Raw genomic sequence first — 18,572 nt, forward strand, 5'->3', positions numbered from 1 at the left:
CACGTGTGTGGTTGGCACCAAAGATCTCGATCTTGGTCTCATCAGACCAGAGAACCTTGAACCAGTCAGTCTCAGAGTCCTCCAAGTGATCATGACCAAACTGTAGACGAGCCTTGACATGACGCTTTGAAAGTAAAGGTACCTTACGGGCTCGTCTGGAACGGAGACCATTGCGGTGGAGTACGTTACTTATGGTATTGACTGAAACCAATGTCCCCACTGCCATGAGATCTTCCCGGAGCTCCTTCCTTGTTGTCCTTGGGTTAGCCTTGACTCTTCGGACAAGCCTGGCCTCGGCACAGGAGGAAACTTTCAAAGGCTGTCCAGGCCGTGGAAGGCTAACAGTAGTTCCATAAGCCTTCCACTTCCGGATGATGCTCCCAACAGTGGAGACAGGTAGGCCCAACTCCTTGGAAAGGGTTTTGTACCCCTTGCCAGCCTTGTGACCCTCCACGATCTTGTCTCTGATGGCCTTGGAATGCTCCTTTGTCTTTCCCATGTTGACCATGTATGAGTGCTGTTCACAAGTTTGGGGAGGGTCTTAAATAGTCAGAAAAGGCTAGAAAAAGAGATAATTAATCCAAACATGTGAAGCTCATTGTTCTTTGTGCCTGAACTACTTCTTAATACTTTAGGGGAACCAAACAGAATTCTGGTGGGTTGAGGGGTTGAATAATAAATGACCCTCTGAAAAGACTTTTCACAATTTAAAAAAAAAATAAGCAAAGAAATAACATTCTTTTTTGCTGCAGTGCATTTCACACTTCCAGGCTGATCTACAGGCCAAATGTCACAATGCCAAGTTAATTCCAAATGTGTAAACCTGCTAAATCTGCAGGGGGTTGAATACTACTTGTAGGCACTGTACATATTTTTTATTTTTATTCTTTATTTTTAACATGAATATGGATCCTAGGGCCTGAAGGAGAGTCTCCTCTCCTTCAGACCCTGGGAACCACATGCCGTATAAGATGACTGGGCGTATAAGATGACCCCAGTCTTATACAGCGGGCATATCCCAAATTCCATATTTTATATGGAAAAGTTGGGGGTCGTCTTATACACCAGAAAATACGGTAAATGTTTGTTTATTTATTGTATATCTCCAGAGGTTTTTTTTAATCAGGTTTTGATACTGTTATTGAGTTATTCCAAAAGAGTTCAAGAAATAGTATACAGTATGTGCCCAAAGCACAATTCATGAATTCAAATCTGCTCAGGGTCCCAGCTAATGGAAGCAAAGCCTGTTAGATGAAGCATAATTAATATTTCTTTCTTTCAAAATAACAGGAGAAAACGTCAGATGAGGAGTACGTTGATTGTGACTGGTGGTGTCTTCTGAACCATAGACTTTACCATCTGACAGAGATGTTATGTGTCTTGACTCGTGGTTTCTTTCTTTACATAGTTTTCCATTAAAAAGACTGGACGATGAGATTATTTGTGTAGTGATGACATGAGCATCCTGGACTAGTTTATGACACTGCATTACTCCTCACATGGCCTTTTCCTGCTACTTATACTTTATCTGATACAGATCAGATAATTCATCTTTTATAATCCTTGCTGCCTCTATATACTGCCACCTGAAACACAATTGTATAACAACACAAAATGTTATCCAGTTATCACTGTATGTTAATGATCATTTAAAGAAAAAAGTCCATATTTACTGAGAGTGTGAAAATCTGTCTAAGCATTCATCACTGTTATAAGATGAGTGGATCTGAGGAAATTTTAGGTTGGCAAATTACACAGATTTTACCAGGAAACTTGATTTGCAGCTAAAAATGTTCCCTGTTATGTTCTGGATTCTCTTCAGATCCTGGTCCTGGAGCTTAATAAATGTAACATATAAAAAGATAAATTAAAATCATACTTCCCTCACCACTGCTTTCTGCCTTAGCACTGCATCTCAAGGCCTATATTAATCTTTATTTTTTATAATCTTTATTTTTATATAGCGCTAACATATTCCACAGCGCTTTACAGTTTGCACACATTATCATCGCTGTCCCCGATGGGGCTCACAACCTAAATTCTCTATCATTATGTCTTTGAAATGTGGGAGGAAACCGGAGTACCCGGAGGAAACCCATGCAAACATGGACAGAAAATACAAACATCTTGCAGATGTTGTCCTTGGTGAGGTTTGAACCCAGGACTCCAGCGCTGCAAGGCTGCAGTGCTAACCACTAACCCACCATGCTGCCCGGGGCTTCACTCTGAGTCTGGGATTCAGGCCTCAAACAGTTGCTGAAGATTACTATTCATGTGCCATGAATACTGGGGCCTGGTTAGGGCCTAAACAACAACTTACAGTAAATACCAGGCTGGAGATGCAGAGGGACAGAGGCATGGATAACCAAGAAGTGGGCAAGGAGAAGCGGGGGTAGCCAGAAGGTGAGTACCTTTTTTTTTTTGTTTTAAATTTTTGCCTGCTCTCTACTATTTAGCAAGAAGGGGGCCGCAACCTTTGGACACTTTGCTGAATTCGGGTGGAGTGAATTACATAATCAATTACAAAAAATTCTGAACTCTACATAATAGTGTATTCTTGTAAAATTCGAGTACTGTTCAGTTTCAGTCAAATTGCATTACTTTGTCCATCTCTAGTCACTGCCATTAATTTTCACTTTGGCTAATATTGTGGCACTTTTTCTAGTCCAGTGGAATAGAGATGCACATCATTTTCCATGGAACTTTTTTGTGACTTTTTATGTAAGTTGTAATTTATACAAATGTCAGCACATGGCACGACAAAACTATTGGCATAGTGGGCCACCCATCCAAATTGAATTGCAAGGGACTTCAAGACAGTGGCGCACTAGTAGAATCCTTCCCGTTATAGCAGCTATAAAGAACTAGGCACTAGGTAGTGAAATAGGGGTTATGTTTATTTTCAATGTAATATATAATGTTTCAATCTATAAACTAGACCTTCTTCAGATATATAGACTGCATATAGGCATGACCTAAAGCTAAAGTGGCGTGACCTCTATTTCACTACTGAGTGGTTAGTTCTCCATTGAAATTGAATGGCCACAGCTTCTGTACCTAAGCCACATAAACAGTAATCAAGTGAAAAAGCACAACATCCGGCACACAATAACACAGGGAAATTAGTCAGCTAGTATAATTCCTATTTATTTCAATTAAGTAAAACCTGGCATAATAGTAAGGGAACACAGAAATGCACCAATTACAAATCATTACCCAACTCCTCCAATATTTTCATTACAGTAATACATGGTCATAAATTGTGACCCTAATGTGAGACGTACAGCGTAACAAGTCGTATTTATTACTGGAAATTGCAATAATGCATCCAATCCATTAATGATTTGACAGCAGCCCAGAAAATAAAGCTAATTAAAGCTTAGTCTTCTCTTGGCATTGACAGGACTTTCAGTCTATGGATTGTAAATGCAATGGTTGAGTACAATTTTAGAAAAATTCAGACACACTAAAATACTTAAGATCCTTGGATGTGGTAGTAACGCTCTATCATATGGTAATGTTAGTGAAGTGCTCCCTCCACTCATAATCCATACTGGTTGTAGTGCTTTTAGGATGGATTGTTTTCTCCTGGGCAATTGTAACTTAAACCAATATTCTACATAATGTGCAATGCCAGAGCCAGATGTTTGTGTGGATGTTCCTGCAAATCACATTTGCCAATCGGAATAGGAATATCGTTCGTAAGTCACTTATATTACTGAAGTGCCTGCATTGACTGGTGGTATAGGAGCACCTGGTTACAGTACAGTACTGCATGTTCTGTGGTCAAGATAAGGTCTGGAAGACCAAGCAAAATTTCAGTGAGAGCTGCTCGTAGGATTCCTAAAGAGGCATATCAGTACCCCCACTTGACTGTAAAAAACCTTCAGAAAGATTTAGCAGACTCTGGAATTGTGGTACATTGTTCTAATGTTCAGAGACAGCTGCACAAATATGGCCTTCATGGAAGAGTCATCAGAAGAAAATCTCTCCTGCATACTCACCATAAAATTCAGTGTCAGAAGTATGCATTAGAACAACTTAACAAGCCTGATGCATTTTTTAAACATGTCCTGTGGGTTGATGACATTAAAATAGAACTCTTTGGCCACAATGAAGACGTGTGGAGAAAAAACGACACAGAATTTCAAGAAAAGAAATCTCTCCAAGCATGGGGATAGATCAATCATGGTTTAGTGTTATGTTGAAGACAATGGCATGAGGAACATTTCACGGGTAGAGGGAAGAATGGATTAACTAAATTTTAACAAATTCTTGATGCAAACATAACACCATCTGTTAAAAAAAGCTGAAGTTGAAAGAGGATGGCTTCTACAAATGGATAATGATCCTAAACACAAGTCAAAATCCACAGTAGACTACCTCAAAAGGCACAATCTGAAGGTTTTACAATGGCCCTCATGGTCTCCTGATCTGAACATCATTGAAAATCTGTGACTAGACCTCAAAATAGCAGTGCATGCACGAGGACCCAGGAATCTCACAGAGCTGGAAGAATTTTGCCAAGGAAGAATGGATGAAGATCCCTCAAACAAGAATTGAAAGACTCTTAGCTGGCTATAAAAAGTGTTTACAAGCTGTGATTTTTGCAAAAGGGATGCTACTGGGTCCTAATAAAAAATGCTAACATGCATTTCCTTTGTATTTTAGGCAAAAAAAAGTATCATCTTTATCTTTTGGCCTTTCAGGGACGATTTTATCTTCAACTTGCTTAACTGTTTACATTAACCATAATTTTGACCAAGGGAGCCCAAACTTTCACATTCCACTGTAGGTACATTTTCTGCAGCACAAACATATACACAAGCTTGTTGCACACATTGTAAATGCAGGATCAGTTCTGCTCTGTATACATACACAACTGTCACATATACACACACCATTCTTCTATATACACAACTCTGCTACATACACACAGCACTCCTTGATACACATACTGCTACATACATACATACATATACACACACAGCTCTGGACCATATATGCAAAGTTGTGCAATAAACACACCTCTCCTAATTAAACACACACAGTTCAGCAACACCTACAGAAACACATGCACATTGATTTTATGTGAAGAGTATATGGTACCACATTTTGAAATTCCCTTCAAGCATGTGATACATCACATGAACTGAAAGGTCTTTGAACTAATCAGGAGTTGATGTGCAGCTGCTGGTAGCATTCTTTCTTGCCCTGCACCAAACAGACAGATCAGTGTAAGGTATTACAAGAGAATACTCTGCTGCTGCACACTTCTCTCAGTGATCAGGAAGAATGCTGTGTCAGTCTGCTCTTCAATCATAGGAAGCTGCTTCCAGACTATAAGAAACACCCTTTGTAGCAAGATTTTTTTTTCCTAACAAGTACCGTATTTTTCGGATTATAAGGTGCATTTTTTCCCCCAAATTTGAAGGGAAAATTTGGGTGCATCTTATAATGCAGATATACCTAGCAGGTACCATTGCTGCAGGCCACAGGCAGGGATGAGGGGCTGTCTGGCAGTGTTGTGGGTGCCCAGCGGTGCTGCAGGGGTGTCCAGCAGTGCAGCGGGTGTCTCTGGCAGGGATGACGGTGTCTCGAATTCTGCTGCGGGTGTCTCCGATGCTGTGGGGGCTCTGGTGACATTTTTTGAAAGGCGAGAGCCCCCGCAGTTCCATGGCTTCCTGTGCAGTGGACTCCGGAAAAATGGCCACAGATGCGCAGATGGAAATCTCGGCACCAAGTTCTCAGGAAATGAGATCTCAGCTGAGACACCTGCAGCAGCACCGAACACCCGCAGCAGCATGACACACATCGGAACACCCCTTCATCCCAGCCTGCAGCATCACCTCACTCCTGCCTCCTCCAGCAGCAACCCTGGCACCCCGCTTCACCGCATCCACCACCTCAGAAAGCAAAAAGACACATGGATTATAAGAAGCACCACCATTTTATTAAAAAAAATAGTTTTCCTATTTTTCTCCTCAAAATTTGTGGTGCGTCTTATAATCCGGAGCATCTTATAATCCATAAAATACGGTATATCTAATAGTAAAAAAATACAGTAGTTTACAACTTTCAGTACCTCCGATTTTTGCATTAGGCTGCTTTCACACTAGCATCGGTATGGGCCCGGCGCAGTGTGTCGGGCCGACGTACCGACGCATGCTGTGAAAGAAATGCACAACGGGGGCAGCGGAAGCAGCCTTACAATGCTTCCGCTGCCCCATTGTGAGGTCCGTGGAGGAGGGGGCGGACTTTCGGCCACGCAAAAATGGCGGACTAGACACACAAAAAAAGTTACATGTAACTTTTTTTGTGCTGGCGGTCGGCTAAAACATGACGCAACCGTCTCCTAAACGACGCATTGTGACGTCCGCCGAAAAATGCTAGTGTGAAAGTAGCCTTAGTTGTCTATCAATTTGATTTAAATGTTATTAGTTTTGTTATTTTAGGTTGAGATTTCGGAGCTTCCAAGCTACTTACCAGGTTTCCATAGAATTACTGTATGATTTCAAGTTACAATTTTTTCAACTTTCAACAGTCATCCTAAAAAAATGTAATATTGTAACTTGAGGGACCACTGTAATAATTTGTCCATTGCTGTCAGACAAAGATAAAAACGGCAATTATTTGATGCCAAAAGCGTAACATCCTTACAAGAATGTTTAGAGAGTTCAGTCCACGGTTTTATTATATTTTCAAAGCTCGCTATATCCTCATATATCACACTCCATGGACATTTTGATCCCTGCAAAGGAGAGAACTTCTCACAACTAAAAACATTAGCGGCTCTGCTGCAGCTCTCATTGTCCACTAAATGTGAAATTATTTCATCTTCAATAAAAAAATAAAAATGTCTCCTAGTAATTTTCTCAAATTACTCAAGGCTACAGGACTTTGCTTTTCACTTGTTGATAGCTGATGTTATAAATCGTAATTTAGATTTAATCTAGCTTATCATTTCTAAAAATGTTTGTTCTTTGCTACATCCCATTTTTTTATGTTGTGTGTAAATACAATATTATGCAAAAACTTTAGACAGATGTGGAAAAAATGCTGCAAAGAAGAAATTATTTAAAAAAATTGAAGCGTTAATAGTTTATTTTTATCAATTAACTATGCAAAGTGAATTCACAAAAGAGATCAAAAGCAATTTTTGGTGTGACCGCCTTTTGCCTTCAAAACATCACCAATTCTTTTAGCTACACTTGCGCAAAGTTTTGGCATGAACTCGACAAGAAGATTGTTCCAAACATCTTGAAGAACTTATCCCTGATGTGTGTATGTAGGCTTGTGCAAAGTCTTTTATCTCATTATTAGTGATAAGCAAGTGTACTTGTTGCTCGGGTGGTCTCCGAGTATTTGTTAGTGCTCGGAGATTAAGTTTTCATCACCTCAGCAGCTGAATGATTTACAGCTATTAGCCAGCTTGATTACATGTGGGGATTACCTAGCAACAAGGCAACCCCCACATGTACTCAGTCTGGCTAATAGCTGTAAATTATTCAGCTGCCGTGATGAAAAGTAAATCTCCGAACCCTAACAAATGCTCGGAGGTCACCTGAGCGTGCTCGGATAATCTCGAGTAACGAGTATATTCGCTCATCACTACTCATTATGTCATCTCAGACAGCCTCGATGGTGAGATCAGAACTCTGTGAGAGTCATGTCATCACTTACAGAACTTTTTTTATTCTTCTGTATAACACACTACTCATCTCAACCACAGCAGTATATGACCTCTAGCAGTGTTACGATCAGTTTAAGTCAGTGTTCTGCAAGAATGGTCTGCTTGATTAAAAATGATAGAGAAATAATTTTTGGACTGGTTTTTAACTTTAGAAAACATGACAAATCTGTTATTGCACTGTGTTATTAAACGGGGCCCTTTGGTTACTGGCGAGTTACCATCTTTTCCTATGGCAAGGCCACAATCAGATAACCAAATCTGTATATGAGATAAAATGATTGAAAGGGTTTAGGAGACCATAGAGTGTTAAACATATCTTTCAGGGAAATTCTGCTGTCCTAGGCTTCCCCCTCATGTGCATAGTGGCAAATACCATGATGACATACTGTGCTTTACCTGCAACTTTGCTTGTTACTATTAGTTTTAGGGAATCAAATTTCAGCACTCAGTACGGTATCAAATTTACGCTAGAATACATTTCGTTTTCATTAACCCCTTAATCCCATATGACGTACTATACCGTCGAGGTGGGGTGGGCCTTAATTCCCGGTGACGGTATAGTACGTCATACGCGATCGGCCGCGCTCACGGGGGGAGCGCGGCCGATCGCGGCCGGGTGTCGGCTGCATATCGCAGCTGACATCCGGCACTATGTGCCAGGAGCGGTCACGGACCGCCCCCGGCACATTAACCCCCGGCACACCGCGATCAAACATGATCGCGGTGTACCGGCGGTACAGGGAAGCATCGCGCAGGGAGCGGGCTCCCTGCGGGCTTCCCTGAGACGATCGGTACAAGGTGATGTACTCACCTCGTACCGAACGTCTTCTCCCTGCAGGCCCCGGATCCAAAATGGCCGAGGGGCTGTATCCGGGTCCTGCAGGGAGCACTTCCGGGTCGGAGCAGGCTGCAGATGAAAGCTGCAGCCTGCTCCGATGAAAGTATGATCGCGGATCTAATAGAGTGCTGTGCACACTATCAGATCTGCGATCTGTGATGTCCCCCCCTGGGACAAAGTAAAAAAGTAAAAAAAAAAATTTCTACATGTGTAAAAAAAAAAAATAATAATTCCTAAATAAATAATAATAAAAAAAAAAAATATTATTCCCATAAATACATTTCTTTATCTAAAAAAAACAAACAAAAACAATAAAAGTACACATATTTAGTATCGCCGCGTCCGTAACGACCCAACCTATAAAACTGGCCCACTAGTTAACCCCTTCAGTAAACACCGTAAGAAAAAAAAAAAAAAAACGAGGCAAAAAACAACGCTTTATTACCATACCGCCGAACAAAAAGTGGAATAACACGCGATCAAAAAGACGGATATAAATAACCATGTTACCGCTGAAAACGTCATCTTGTCCCGCAAAAAACGAGCCGCCATGCAGCATCATCAGCAAAAAAATAAAAAAGTTATAGTCCTCAGAATAAAGCGATGCCAAAATAATTATTTTTTCTATAAAATAGTTTTTATCGTATAAAAGCGTCAAAACATAAAAAAATGATATAAATGAGGTATCGCTGTAATCGTACTGACCCGAAGAATAAAACTGCTTTATCAATTTTACCAAGCGCAGAACGGTATAAACGCCTCTCCCAAAAGAAATTCATGAATAGCTGGTTTTTGGTTATTCTGCCTCACAAAAATCGGAATAAAAAGTGATAAAAAATGGTCACGTATCCGAAAATGTTACCAATAAAAACGTCAACTCGTCCTGCAAAAAACAAGACCTCACATGACTCTGTGGACCAAAATGTGGAAAAATTATAGGTCTCAAAATGTGGAGACGCAAAAACTTTTTTGCTATAAAAAGCGTCTTTTAGTCTGGTTTCACACTTGCGTTTTTATCTGCATGCGTTTTTTAAAAAAACCGCATGTGTGAAAAAATGCATGTAAACGCGGTAAAACGCATGCGTTTTTATAGAAAAACACAAGAAAACAAGAAAAAAACAAAAAACCCTAACCCTACCCCTAACCCTACCCCTAACCTGAAATACGTGGCACTGAAATACGTGGCACTGAAATATACGTTTATATACGTATATACGTATATAAGTGCCACGATATTTCAGTGGCCACGTATACAAGTGCCACGTATTTAAGTGCCACGTATTTAAGTGCCACGTATTTAAGTGCCACGTATTTAAGTGCCACGTATTTAAGTGCCACGTATTTCAGTGCCACGTATTTCAGTGCCACGTATTTACGTGCCACGTATTTATGTGCCACGTATTTTTCAGTGCCTGAAATACGTGGCACTGAAATATACGTTTATATACGTATATACGTATATAAGTGCCACGATATTTCAGTGGCCACGTATACAAGTGCCACGTATTTAAGTGCCACGTATTTAAGTGCCACGTATTTAAGTGCCACGTATTTCAGTGCCACGTATTTCAGTGCCACGTATTTTTCAGTGCCTGAAATACGTGGCACTGAAATATCGTGGCACTGAAATATCGTGGCACTGAAATATCGTGGCACTGAAGTATTTACGTGCCACGTATTTTTCAGTGCCTGAAATACGTGGCACTGAAATACGTGGCACTGAAATACGTGGCACTGAAATATACGTTTATATACGTATATACGTATATAAGTGCCACGATATTTCAGTGGCCACGTATATAAGTGCCACGTATTTAAGTGCCACGTATTTAAGTGCCACGTATTTAAGTGCCACGTATTTCAGTGCCACGTATTTACGTGCCACGTATTTACATGCCACGTATTTACGTGCCACGTATTTTTCAGTGCCTGAAATACGTGGCACCGAAATATACGTTTATATACGTATATACGTATATAAGTGCCATGATATTTCAGTGGCCACGTATACAAGTGCCACGTATTTAAGTGCCACGTATTTAAGTGCCACGTATTTAAGTGCCACGTATTTAAGTGCCACGTATTTCAGTGCCACGTATTTCAGTGCCACGTATTTCAGTGCCACGTATTTCAGTGCCACGTATTTTTCAGTGCCTGAAATACGTGGCACTGAAATATCGTGGCACTGAAATATCGTGGCACTGAAATATCGTGGCACTGAAGTATTTACGTGCCACGTATTTTTCAGTGCCTGAAATACGTGGCACTGAAATACGTGGCACTGAAATACGTGGCACTGAAATATACGTTTATATACGTATATACGTATATAAGTGCCACGATATTTCAGTGGCCACGTATATAAGTGCCACGTATTTAAGTGCCACGTATTTAAGTGCCACGTATTTAAGTGCCACGTATTTAAGTGCCACGTATTTAAGTGCCACGTATTTACGTGCCACGTATTTACGTGCCACGTATTTTTCAGTGCCTGAAATACGTGGCACTGAAATACGTGGCACTGAAATACGTGGCACTGAAATACGTGGCACTGAAATACGTGGCACTGAAATATCGTGGCACTTAAATACGTGGCACTTAAATAAGTGGCACTTAAATACGTGGCACTTAAATACGTGGCACTTAAATACGTGGCACTTAAATACGTGGCACTTATATACGTGGCACTTATATACGTGGCACTTATATACGTGGCACTTATATACGTGGCACTTATGACTGTCAGAAAATGTTCAGTAAACGGTTAGGGGTAGGGTTTCAGGTAGAATTGGGGAGTTTCCACTGTTCAGGCACATCAGGGGCTCTCCAAACGCGACATGGCGTCCAATCTCAATTCCAGCCAATTCTGCGTTGAAAAAGTAAAACAGTGCTCCTTCCCTTCCGAGCTCTCCCGTGCGTCCAAAAAGGGGTTTACCCCAACATATGGGGTATCAGCGTACTAGGGACAAATTGAACAACAACTTCTGGGGTCCAAGTTCTCTTGTTATCCTTGGGAAAATAAAAATTTGGGGGGCTAAAAATCATTTTTGTGGGAAAAAAAATATGTTTTATTTTCACGGCTCTGCGTTGTAAACTGTAGTGAAACACTTGGGGGTTCAAAGTTCTCACAACACATCTAGATAAGTTCCTTGGGAGGTCTAGTTTCCAATATGGGGTCACTTGTGGGGGGTTTGTACTGTTTGGGTACATCAGGGGCTCTGCAAATGCAACGTGACGCCTGCAGACCAATCCATTTAAGTCTGCATTCCAAATGGCGCTCCTTCCCTTCCGAGCTCTGTCATGCGCCCAAACAGTGGTTCCCCCCCACATAGGGGGTATCAGCGTACTCAGGACAAATTGGACAACAACTTTTAGGGTCCAATTTATCCTGATACCCTTGTGAAAATACAAAACTGGGGGCTAAAAAATCATTTTTGTGAAAAAGAAAAATAATTTTTATTTTCACGGCTCTGCGTTATAAACTGTAGTGAAACACTTGGGGGTTCAAAGCTCTCAAAACACATCTAGATAAGTTCCTTAGGGGGTCTACTTTCCAAAATGGTGTCACTTGTGGGGGGGTTTAATGGTTAGGCACATCAGGGGCTCTCCAAACGCAACATGGCATCCCATCTTAATTCCAGTCAATTTTGCATTGAAAAGTAAAATAGCGCTTCTTCCCTTCTGAGCTCTGCTATGCGCCCAAACAATGGTTTACACCCACATATGGGGTATCGTCGTACTCAGGACAAATTGCACAACAACTTTTGTGGTCTAATTTCTTCTCTTACCCTTGGGGAAATAAAAAAATGGGGGTGAAAAGATCATTTTTGTGAAAAAATATGATTTTTTATTTTTACGGCTCTGCATTATAAACTTCTGTGAAGCACTTGTTGGGTCAAAGTGCTCAACACACATCTAGATAAGTTCCTTAAGGGGTCTACTTTCCAAAATGGTGTCACTCGTGGGGGGTTTCAATGTTTAGGCACATTAGGGGCTCTCCAAACGCAACATGGCGTCCCATCTCAATTCCAGTCAATTTTGCATTGAAAAGTCAAATGGCGCTCCTTCCCTTCTGAGCTCTGCCCTGCGCCCAAACAATGGTTTACACCCACATATGGGGTATCAGTGTACTCAGGACAAATTGCACAACAATTTTTGGGGTCCAATTTCTTCTCTTACCCTTGGGAAAATAAAAAATTGGGGGTGAAAAGATCATCTTTGTGAAAAAATATGATTTTTTATTTTTACGGCTCTGCATTATAAACTTCTGTAAAGCACTTGTTGGGTCAAAGTGCTCACCACACATCTAGATAAGTTCCTTAGGGGGTCTACTTTCCAAAATGGTGTCACTTGTTAGGGGTTTCAATGTTTAGGCACATCAAGGGCTCTCTAAATGCAACATGGCGTCCCATCTCAATTCCAGTCAATTTTGCATTGAAAAGTCAAATGGCGCTCCTTCCCTTCCGAGCTCTGCCCTGCGCCCAAACAATGGTTTACACCCCCATATGGGGTATCAGCGTACTCAGGACAAATTGCACAACAATTTTTGGGGTCCAATTTCTTCACTCACCCTTGGGAAAATAAAAAATTGGGGGTGAAAAGATAATTTTTGTGAAAAAATATGATTTTTTATTTTTACGGCTCTGCATTATAAACTTCTGTAAAGCACTTGTTGGGTCAAAGTGCTCACCACACATCTAGATAAGTTCCTTAGGGGGTCTACTTTCCAAAATGGTGTCACTTGTGGGGGGTTTCAATGTTTAGGCACATCAGGGGCTCTCCAAATGCAACATGGCGTCCCATCTCAATTCCAGTCAATTTTGCATTGAAAAGTCAAATGGCGCTCCTTTGCTTCCAAGCTCTGCCATGCGCCCAAACTGTGGTTTACCCCCACATATGGGGTATCAGCGTACTCAGGACAAATTGTACAACAACTTTTGGGGTCTATTTTCTCCTGTTACCCTTGGTAAAATAAAACAAATTGGAGCTGAAATAAATTTTGTGTGAAAAAAAGTTAAATGTTCATTTTTATTTAAACATTCCAAAAATTCCTGTGAAACACCTGAAGGGTTAATAAACTTCTTGAAAGTGGTTTTGAGTACCTTGAGGGGTGCAGTTTTTAGAATGGTGTCACACTTGGGTATTTTCTATCATATAGACCCGTCAAAATGACTTCAAATGAGATGTGGTCCCTAAAAAAAAATGGTGTTGTAAAAATGAGAAATTGCTGGTCAACTTTTAACCCTTATAACTCCGTCACAAAAAAAAATTTTGGTTCCAAAATTGTGCTGATGTAAAGTAGACATGTGAGAAATGTTATTTATTAAGTATTTTGTGTGACATATGTCTGTGATTTAAGGGCATAAAAATTCAAAGTTGGAAAATTGCAAAATTTTCAAAATTTTCGCCAAATATTCGTTTTTTTCACAAATAAACGCAAGTTATATCGAAGAAATTTTACCACTAACATGAAGTACAATATGTCTCGAGAAAACAATGTCAGAATCGCCAAGATCCGTTGAAGCGTTCCAGAGTTATAACCTCATAAAGGGACAGTGGTCAGAATTGTAAAAATTGGCCCGGTCATTAACGTGCAAACCACCCTCGGGGCTTAAGGGGTTAAAATTGTAGCCCATCATATTTTGGGGGAAAAGACATGAATAATTTTACAAGATATCACATTTTTTTAACAACATCAAACTTTTACAAATAAACTTTCATACTGTAAAATAATATAAGGACAAAACAATTTTAAAGTGAAAAGAGGGAAGTGGAGGAAATGGTCTTCAGGAAGATAACCACAGATTTATTTAATGATCAGCTTGCACTCCAATGACAGTCTTTATTTAAACAGGGCCATAAAAATATATATAAAATATATAATAAATGTGCTTTAACTCATTTACCATTTGTTTATTGTATTGCCTAATTGTGACTTATGACCAGGCAGGCATTATTTGGAAGTATCTAGCATAAAAGCACATTAAAAGCTTGTCAAAGGGGTTGTCCACTTTATCTTTTTTTTTAAATACATGTGTTAGGGATATGGTTTTGTGTCACTCATCGCCTCCTTTGTGAAGCATCGCCAGTTTCTTAGTGCAGCCTTCCCAACATACTACAAAGCTCTCCTCTTCTCAAAATGGCTGCTGATTGAGTAGCATGTGTATAGACTAGAGATGAACAAACATGCTCGGAAAAGGTGCTATGCAAACATTCTCATGTGCTAGCAGAGTGTCTTTGGCATGCTCGAAAAATATGTTCTAGTCACCGCGGCTGCATGTCTTGCGGCTGTTAGGCAATCCATGCATGTGTTATGTCTGTCTAACAGCTGCGAGATATACAGCTGCCGGGACTCGAACATATTTTTTGAACACGATGAAGAGACTCAGTTAGCACATGAGCATGCTAGGAAACGCCTTATCTGAGCACATTCACTTATCACTAGTGTTGAGCATTCCGATACCGCAAGTATCAGGTATCGGCTGATATTTGCGGTATCGGAATTCCGATACCGAGTTCCGATATTTTTGTGATATCGGAAATCGGAAGTTCCCAGTGTATGGTTCCCAGGGTCTGGAGGAGAGGAGACTCTCCTTCAGGCCCTGGGATCCATATTCATGTAAAAAATAAAGAATAAAAATAAAAAATATGGATATACTCACCCCTCCGGCGGAGCCTGGACCTTAGCGATGTAACCGGCAGCCTCCGTTCCTAAGAATGCAGTGAGTTTAGGACCTGCGATGACGTCGCGGCTTGTGATTGGTCGCGTGAGCGGTCACATGAGCGGTCACGCGACCAATCACAAGCCGCGACGTCATCGAAGGTCCTTTACTCAGCATTCTTAGGAACGGAGGCAGACGCTTGGACCAGTGAGAGCCAGGGGCCGTCCGAGGGGTGAGTATAGCAATATTTTTTTTTTAATTCTTTATTTTATACATGAATATGGATCCCGGGGCCTGAAGGAGAGTTTCCTCTCCTTCAGACCCTGGGAACCATTCCGATGTTTTGTGTCCTATTGATATGCATTGGTATCGGGTATCGGTATCGGCGATATCCGATACCTTTTGGGTATTGGCCGATGCAATCCGATACCGATACCTTTGCATATCGGAAGGTATCGCTCAACACTACTTATCACTAGTCTATACCTGTCTATCAGTATCCTCCAATTATAAAGTCGTCTTCCCCTTTTGATGTCTTTCAATTGGAATAGGCTGATGAATAACAAAAATAGACACTTATAGTACTTAAAATTTCAATGTTAATTGTGATACTTTAATATTGTAATGCAAACTACACATACTATCTAATGTGTTTCAGACTTCCAAACCCTTAGTCATAGAATAGAGGCTGATGGAAAGGTCTACTTTATGCTCCTCCATCAGCATTTGTTTTGAGAGCAGGCATAAAGTCTGTTAGTAAAGCAGCAGTAACAAGTGCAAAACGAGAACCTGTAAGGTCAGTTTTATAAATCTGATATTTACCTCTTCCTGACATACGACCTACAGTCAGGTCCCTGACAAGTCAAGCCCACATCTTTCCTGACAGATGATGGCTGAATTATTTATCCATCATCTGCCTCAAAATCCTGTGGGTGGAGCAGAGCTCCACTTGTGGTTGTTAATATGTTTAATGTGGCAGTCAGCCTCTGACAGCTAAATTTAACATGCGCTTGTGGGGAGGCATTTCAAGTCCCCATTGACACAACAGTGACGTGATTAAAGTGCGCAGATAAGTTGCCATGACATCCAGTGGTTTGCTGAAGGCTTCCATGCTTGTCATGAAGGGTCTCCTGTAAAAGCCAATATTTAGCTGGTGTTCAAAGTAGACTGTGATTTTCGATATACACAGAAATGCTAATGCACTTTAATGTATAGTACAAGGTTGCAGGTTCTTGCAGGTTCAACTACCCTAAGGGGTCTATTTAATACTGTAAAAAGTTACATTAAAAAAAAAGTGTGAAAAAAACCAAAACATAAATTCAAATGACCACCCTTTTGCCCTAATAAATATTAGACAATTCAAAAAGACATGAAAAATACACATATTTGGTATCACTGAATTTGTAAAAGTCCAATCTATCAAATTCTAAAATAATTTAATCTGATCCGTAAACCGTGTAATGAGAAGAAAAACTTAAATATCACTAAGTTTTTTTTGGCCGCCGCAGCGATGAAAACATTGTATCTACCCCAAAATGGTATTTAGTGTAATTTGTTAAATAAGCTAGAGTAAATTAACATTTGTGAACATATATTCCTTTAAAAATCAATTTTTATTTTTTAATAAAGACTGAAAACACCTATTCTTAGTGTAACCTACAATAGTCAAATAGAGGTTCTTCACCTAAAGAACAATTGTGTCCTTATATAGGGTGAGTAAAACCACTAAAAAATATACAGATAACATAGTTTTACCAATCAAAATCAAAATAGTCCTAGTAACCCCTATCTTGCTATCTAATGTGATTTTTAAGGGAATATATGTTTACAAACCACAAAATGATATTAGTGGTCAGAAATGTACAAATTTTTGAATGCAAAATTGGATGGAATCAATGGTGGCGCCATGTCGCGTTTGAAGACCCCCTTATGTACTTAAACAATTGAAACCCCCCAGTTCAAACTCCAACCCTAACCCCAACACACCCCTAACCCTAATCCCAATCCTAACCATAACCCTAACCACAAACCTAACACCATCACACAACTAACCCTAATCCCAACCCTAACCACAAACCTAAACCCCGCACACCCTTAACCATAATCCCAACCATAACCCTAACGACAAACTTAACCCTAACTTTAGATCACCTCACTTTAGCCCAACCCACTTTAGCCCAACTCTAACCCTAATGGGAAAATGGAAATACATATTTTTTTATTTTATTATTTTTAGCTAAGAGGATGATAAAGGGGGGTTTGATTTACTTTTTTTTAATTTTGATCACTGTGATAGGGTCTATCTCTATTGTTGCTGGGTGCCGGATGGCTCTGCGCATGTGCCTGCCATTTTCTCCCGGAAGAAGATGATGGCGGCCCAGGGGACATCACGGGGGATGCAGGGACTCTGGAGGTACCAGGAGGAGTATTGGAGGACTATTTCTCTCTCCTTTGATGTGCAATCACATCAGAGGAGAGAGAAATTAAAAGGAAAATCTGACTTTTTTTTTGCAGTGGCCGTGATACCATTAATAATGGTGATCACAACACCGAGGTCGGTAAAAACCGACCAGATTCATGTTCTCTGAGGTCTCAGCTACCCCTAGTAGCTGAGACCCCGGAGAAATTCCAACTCTGGGGAGGTGCTGTACACTTATGTTAAAAAACGGCGCTGTGGTTTAAGTACCCTTAACTGCTGCCGTTAAGAGGCATCAGCGGTCGTTAAGGAGTTAATAAAATTATCAGCTAAAGGCGCAAAAAAAGAAGCCCTTACACAGACCCATATCATGAAAATTATAAACATTACAGGTCTCAGAAAATGGAAACACAAGCAAACTTATTTTTTTTTTTACAAATTTTCCAATTTTTTTCTCTTAAATAATAATAAAAAAAACAATACATATTTGTTGTCTGCATAACTGATCTCCTGATCTGGAGAATCATATTGCCGGGTCAGTTTTACAGTTTTTATTTAATATGGTAAAAAGAAAAACTTTTTTTTGCTAATTCAACACAGTTAGAATTTTTTTCCCGCTTTACAGTGCATCACATGATAAAATGAATGGTGTCATTCAAAAGGACATCTTGTCCTAAAAAAACAAGCCCTCATATGGTTATGTGGACAGAAAAGTTTCAGATAATACTCAGTTTCTTCCTGAAAATGATTGCAAACACAATTTCTTTGGTATTATTATCTTCATTTAATTTGTCTTAAATGAAAAAACACAAAAGAGAATGAAGCAAAAAGCAAAACATTGATCATTTCACACAAAACTCTAAAAATGGGCCAGACAAAAGTATTGGCACCCTCAGCCTAATACTTGGTTGCACAACCTTTAGCCAAAATAACTGCGACCAACCGCTTCCGGTAACCATCAGT

The sequence above is a fragment of the Ranitomeya variabilis genome, chromosome 5 (assembly GCF_051348905.1).
Source record: "Ranitomeya variabilis isolate aRanVar5 chromosome 5, aRanVar5.hap1, whole genome shotgun sequence".
NCBI classification, from domain to species: domain Eukaryota; kingdom Metazoa; phylum Chordata; class Amphibia; order Anura; family Dendrobatidae; genus Ranitomeya; species Ranitomeya variabilis.